This window comes from Notamacropus eugenii, chromosome 4 (assembly GCF_028372415.1).
Source record: "Notamacropus eugenii isolate mMacEug1 chromosome 4, mMacEug1.pri_v2, whole genome shotgun sequence".
In the NCBI taxonomy this organism is placed as follows: Eukaryota; Metazoa; Chordata; class Mammalia; order Diprotodontia; family Macropodidae; genus Notamacropus; species Notamacropus eugenii.
In genome coordinates, this window is record NC_092875.1 from 87,454,338 (window position 1) to 87,460,860 (window position 6,523).

The 6,523-nt window shown below is 42.7% G+C and overlaps 1 long non-coding RNA gene across 2 annotated transcripts; it reads right to left on the bottom strand.

Annotated features, from left to right (window-relative positions):
• Window positions 1-2,102: 2,102 nt before the first annotated feature.
• LOC140500312 (uncharacterized) lies at window positions 2,103-6,477 on the bottom strand. Of its 2 annotated transcripts, none has more exons than XR_011965691.1 (2): window positions 2,956-6,477; window positions 2,103-2,495 (listed from the first exon to the last, which is right to left on the bottom strand). It is a non-coding gene; the product is annotated as an uncharacterized lncRNA (long non-coding RNA). The 2 variants fall into 2 exon arrangements; XR_011965690.1 differs by having other exon boundaries at window positions 2,600-6,477.
• Between the last annotated feature and the right edge of the window lie 46 nt (window positions 6,478-6,523).

Here is a 6,523-nt window from a genome sequence, read left to right on the forward strand (position 1 = left end):
GTAATGTGTAGGAAAATTAAGATAGAAAGGGGCCAGGTTGTGAAGAGATTCTCATACTCTGAACAGGAATTTGTATTTAATCCTGGAGGTAGGGAGTCACTAGAAGTTACTGCATGGGTGGGGGTAACATGATAAGCCTTGCACTTTAGGAAAAACACTTTGGCAGCTTTGTGGAGGATGGATTGGAAAAGGGAGAAAGTTGAGGGCACAAGACCAAATGGGAGGATATTGCAAAAGTCTAGGTGAGAGGCCCTCTGGCAGGGAATCTATATACAGAAAAACATTTCTCAAATAATAGTTCAACAACTATGGAAGTTCAGTGGTTTCTGATTGGACAAGTCTGTTCATATCAAGTAAAAGTGTCTGTTGCACCCAAGATGTTGCTTATAAGCTCCCTCTCTCCTTCTTTTCTTTTTTTAACAACATACTTTTTTTGACAGCTGACATCCTGGACTTGTAAAAAAAAAGTTTTTCTTTGATCATCTTGAATTCAGTTCCGATTAACAATCCAATTCAATAAGAATTTCCAAGGGGAACAAGCATTTATTAAGGGGTGACTATGTGCCATGGCACTGAGATAAGCACCTTACAAATATCTCATTTAATCCTTAAAACAACCCTGCGAAATAAGCATTTGCTTGAGGGAGGGGGCAGGGAGAAGAAAGAGAACAAGCATTTACTGTGTACCAGGTACAGTGGAAGGCATTGGGATTACAAAGAAAAACAAAATAATGCCTATGCTCGAGGAGCCTGCCTTCTATTTGTGGAAAATAACACATACCTAGAAAATTAAATACAAAATACATTCGAAATGATTTCTAGGGCAAGGGCACTAGCAGCTGGAGGAATCAGGTTGACTTCCTACAGGAGGTGGTATGTGAGCTGAGCTTTGAAGGAAGTTAGGAATTCAAAGTCAGGAGAGAGTGCATTCTAGGCAATAGGCACAGCCTTGGCTAAAGCATGGAGACAGGAGACGGAATTTCACATACAGAAAATAGCAGGCAAGTCAGTTTAGCTTAAAGACACAGTGTGTGAGAGAAAGTAATATAGAATAAGTTTTTAAAGGAAGAATGGGGCCACACTATGAAGGACTTTAAAAGTCAAGCAGAAGAATTTGTATTTGATCCTAGAGGAAAGAGGGAGCCACTAGAGATTCCTGAGCAGGGGAGTAACATAGTCAGACCTGAGCTTTAGTAATATCATTTCAGTAGTTACGTGGAGGAATTCTGGGGTCAAGACCCAAATGTCCAAAGTCATCACGAAATGCCTTCATAACCATAGAATGAAGTACCTTGGATGGCACCACCTGCTTTATTTTTTGTTAATAAAAAAGAAAATATCTACATTAAATATATCAGATAAAGGTCTGACGCTTGGAATTTATAAGGAAAGACATATGGTCCATAAAGGAGTATGTCTCTGAACTCACATGGTCTAGGTTCAACCTGAGGGAGACCTGATCCTTACAAGACGAGGGTCAAGCTTCTCTCATTCTTTCTGGCTTATTGTCCCCACCTCAGAATAACTCGACATATCTAGAACAAAGCTTAGATACGGCTTCTGTCTAGGATCTCCTGTAAAAGGAGATAACAGGGTCCATTCTAGAAAAAGTACTCAATGGTTCTCAATTTAGCAGTACATATATATTAAAGTTAGAAAGCTATAAAGAAAATTAACATGGTCACTGCACAAGGATGATAGGAAAGGTATTCAATTTATAATAGAGGTGGTTGTTGTCCTTCATTTTCAAAGAGCACCAAAATGACATCACTACATTAGAGTCAAGTTACTGTGTGTTCAACCGTGACTGATTAGACCAATATGAGTTAAGAATGCTCTAGCACAGGTTGGGCACAGATAGTCCATGTGAATATTTGGGGTAGGTTCTCTAAATTTTCGCATCTCATATTTCTTTTCAGCTGCTTCAATTCTACTTTGCTCATCGAACATAGCACCTTCTCTGATGAGGGCACACCATGCTGAGTGGTCCTGTGCCAATGTCTCAAATGTCACACAATCAATTACAAAGTTCCTAAGAGAGACCTTGACAGTGTCCTTGTATCACTTCGGATCACTATGTGAACTATAATAAAATAATCAGGTATAGGAGAGTGGTTTATTTTTTCTACCACAGAAAAGCTTAAAATAACAACAAAAAAACCTCATAAGCGCTCATTAGTAAATACAGAAGTATAAAACAATAACCCATCACATATGTTATACTCTCTCCTCAAAGGTAAAGACAACTTTGTAGGGCTCCTGAAACAGATATTTCACTTTTGTCTCAGACTTGGACTAAGTAAATCCCATTATCCAGATGACCTGACCACCTTAGGCAGGCCTTGAACGTTGTCTTTTCTCCCGCTGCAATTTCTTGGAGGAAGAACTTCTCTACTATTGCAGAGGCAGCAACTGGTACCTGACTTGGAAATTTCTCAATCACTGGAAGTCAGGAAATGTCTAATTTTCACGCTCATTGGTCACGGGTCTGTGCTCTGGTAAGAAAATGAGAAACAGAAAGATGCCATAAGGACTCAGGCTTACCTAGACAAGCAGCTAGTCTTCTGGTCAAAGATGCAGAAGATGGGCAAAAGAATACCTTCCTGCCAAATACAGGAGGAGTTCCTTTCATAGCCCAAGTGGTTGCTTTTTTCAGATCTTGTGGCCAGTCATCCTGTGACTTCCCCTTATCCATTAAAGGAGTCACCAAAAAGGAGTAGCTGTATCACGTTAGCAAGGGGTCCATTGGTTAGCAAAGAGTCAAAGTAGTATCCCATTTCAGGGCTCAACCTTGTTATCTCACCCTCTAGGTTGCAACCCCGAACCTTGTTCTTCCTCCTCCTGGGGATCATCACCCCTGTACTGGGTACAGTCTTTTCACCTTCCCCATCTTGATCTGTTGTTAAACCAGTTCAGCTGGACACTGTTCTTTTCTTGGCTCCTGTGCTTCCTTACCTTTTGCTGTTCTTGTTCTGTTGAACCTCAACCTTGGATAGTGCCCACCATCCACTGCCTTCACTCCTGCTTACAGTGGGGCTGACTAAAGCTGGAGAAAATCACAAAACAGTGATGCCTTGGGGGCCATTATAAATTTTTGTTGCCTAATCTCAACTGGATCATCAATTGCACAGAGGCAATCCATTTTGATTTACCTAACTGACTCATCATCTCACTTGCCAAAGCATATTTTCCAAACCTTTTCATCCCTCTTCAAATCTTCTATGGCTCCCCTTCCCCCATCCTCTCAGCTGAAAAGCTGACCTCATATTTCACTGAAAAAAATCAAGGCTATTCCCTGCTCCCTCTATCACTTCCTCTTCACATTACATCATTCAGATGCCTTCTGCCAATATCTCTTCCTGCACCCCTGTCTCACATGAACAAGTAATACTTTTCTTTGCCAAGGCAAACCCTTTCTACATGCAGAAGTGATCCCATTTCAATCCATCTTCTCTAGCAGAGGGTCCCACCCCAACTCTCCCTAATCTTAAGTTTCTTCCTGACTGTTGGCTACTTCCCTACTGCCAACATGCCCATGTCTCCTCTCATCTTCAAAAAAAACTCCTAATCTATCCATCCCCATTTGCTGTTATAAAGCTGTCTACAATAGGTGCCTCAACGTACTTTCTGCTCACTCTTCACTCTGAAATCTGGCTTCTGACCTATCATTCCACTGAAACTGCTGTCTCCAAAATTACCAGTGATCTCTTAATTACCAAATCTAATAGCCTTTTCTCAGTCCTCATACTTTTTTTTTACCTCTCTACAGCTTTTTAACACTGTCAATCACCCTCTTTTCCCTGACATTCTCTGCTCTTTAGGTTTTTGTGATCCTACTTTCTCTTGGTATTCCTCCTATCTGTCTGATCACCTAGTCTCTGGTGTATCCAGGTCACACCCACTAACTGGGTATTTCCCAAGGCTCAGTCCTGGTTTTTCTCTTCTTCCTCTATTCTATTTTATTTGATGATCTCATCAGCTCCCATGGATTTAATGATCATCTCTATGGAGATGTTTCCTAGATCTGTTTATCCAGTCTGACCTCCAACTGCTTTACAATTCCAACTGCCCATTGGACGTCTCAAAATGGATGTCCTGTAAACATCTTAAACTAAAACATATCCAAAACTAAACTAATTCCCTGTCCACCTCTGCCCTCCTCTCTCCAACTTTCCTATTTACTATCAAGCACACCGATGTCCCCTCAAGTCACCCAGGTGGGTTGTCTGTCCTTCATTTTAAAGAGGCTCATTGACATCACAGGATGATGTCTTGACTTTCAAGTGAATTGGATTTAAGGGAGACTGAGTTGCACAAAGTCATCAGCTTCACTCTCTCCTCCAGTCATCAAAATCCAGTGACAGGATAAAAGGCAGAACAAGTGGAAATAGTCAGGGATGTAGTAGTGGATGACCTTGGCAACTTTGACAGCTGACCAAGCTTTAAGCACCCCGCAGCACCTGCTTTTAGAACAAATTGTTCTCATCTGCCCATTCTGCCAGTGGAAGGCTTCACATGATTGAGTTTGACATCCCCCTAATTCACCTACGGGTCTGAAGCCCATTGGTTACCCTCAACCCGGTTTAGCCTGTCTGCCAAGATGGTTTTACTGGGGTGTGACCACAGCTTCTTGGAGCCACAGGTGAGAGTTGCATGAAAGGTGGACGCCAAGGGTATTGAGCAGCCCCAAAAAAAGACTCACTCAGCCCCCACACCAGAAAGTGCTAATCCTCCCTGAACTCCCCGTCCACCTTACAACCTAGATGTCATCCTCAACCTCAGTCTCACTAGGTGTCAATCTCACCCCTTCATATACAATTTGTTGTTTCTGTCTTCCCAACACCTCTCATATTCACTCTCTTCTCTTCTTTAACACTGCTACCACCCTGGTTCAAGCCCTCAACACCTCATACTTGGACTATTTATTGCAAGAGTCATATTTTCCCTACCTCAGGTTTCTCCCGAACTCAGTCTTTACTCTACTCAGCTGTCAAAATGATCTTTCTAAAGACAGGTCTGACCTTTGTCATCTCCCTATTCAATAAACTCCAATAGCTCTCTATTACCTTTAGGATCAAATATAAAAATCCTTAATTTGGCTTTTAAAACCCTTTATAGCTGGATCCCTTTCTACCTTTCTAGTATTTACACCTTAGTTCCCTCCACATACACTGTGATCCAGTAACACTGGTCTCCATGATGTTCCTCAAGCATTTTCTGAATGGGCCTTTTCACTGGCTGTCCCTCATCCCTGTAATTCTCTCCCTCCACATCTCTACATCCTGGCCTCCTTGACATCCTTCTTGCCCCAGCTAAAATCTCACCTTCTACAAGAAATGCTAGTGACTTCAGTCTATTGATTACCTCTAATTTATCTTGTTTGTACATAACTGTTTGCATGTAAAAGACTGTGAGCAACTTGAAAGCAGGGATTGTTTTTTAACTTTCTTTGTATCCTCAGAGTTTACAAGGTGTCTGGCACATACCAGGTGCTTAATAATTGCTTGTTGACTTGACTAGGTCTGTAAGGCAGAAGTTCTTAATCTTTTTTTCTGACACAGACCCTTTTGGTATTCTGTTAAAGCCTATGGATCCCTTCTCAGAAATTTTTTTTTAATGTAAAATTTTAATGTATAATTGAAGTCTAAATTTCAGTTAGAGGTTCATGAAAATAAAGATGTAATTTTTTTTTTTTTACTATTCAAGTTCAGGGATTCCCCTGAAATCTATCCGCAATTCCCCAAGAGGACCTGTAAACCTGCTTGAAAGAAAATAGGCTCTCAATGAAGAAATGGTCTAATGGAAATATACAGTCTTAGAAGGAAGAAACAATGTAACTCACGAGTATCTCTTACAGGACTACTACATTCCAGGTACTGTGCTAAGCTCTATATAGAGAAAGGCAAAAACAGTCTGCCCTCAAAGAGCCTACAACTGAATATTGATCGCTCATTTTTATTCATTTTATGTCCTTACCTATGATTTGGGAGGTGTGGGTAACTTGCACCCTAGCATAGACTTCTGAGGTTCAAGTTTTAGGGAACTGCTTGGGGCACAAAGGGGCTTGTTCAAGGTCACCCAGAAACCCAGAAAACCCACTCGAACTTCTCAGTCTTTCGGGATCGGAGGACCAGCCCCTTAGCCAGGAGGAAGGCAGACCCCCTAGGCAAGTTCTTGGGCTCAGCAGCCACCCCTCGGGAAAAGAGGGAAGATAACCCAGGGCGATGGGGAAGGGGCGGTCAGATAGAGGGTGGATGGGGCACGCGGCGGGGTCCCGAGCCTCCATTCTGGTCCCCCAGCCCCCGCTTTCTGGCAGGAGAAGCGGAGGCGGAGGCTCCAGCGTCGCATCTAATCCCCCTAAAGAGCCTGGGGCCTAGGAGGAGGGAGAGGAAGAGGATCGAGAGGAGGAACGGAGCCAACCAATCCCCGGGGGAGCTTTCGATGAACAGCCAATGGGGACCGCGGAGCCTCTCAGCTCGCGCCTCCGGGCGAGGGGCGGGGCAACATTCATTGTGACGCCAGT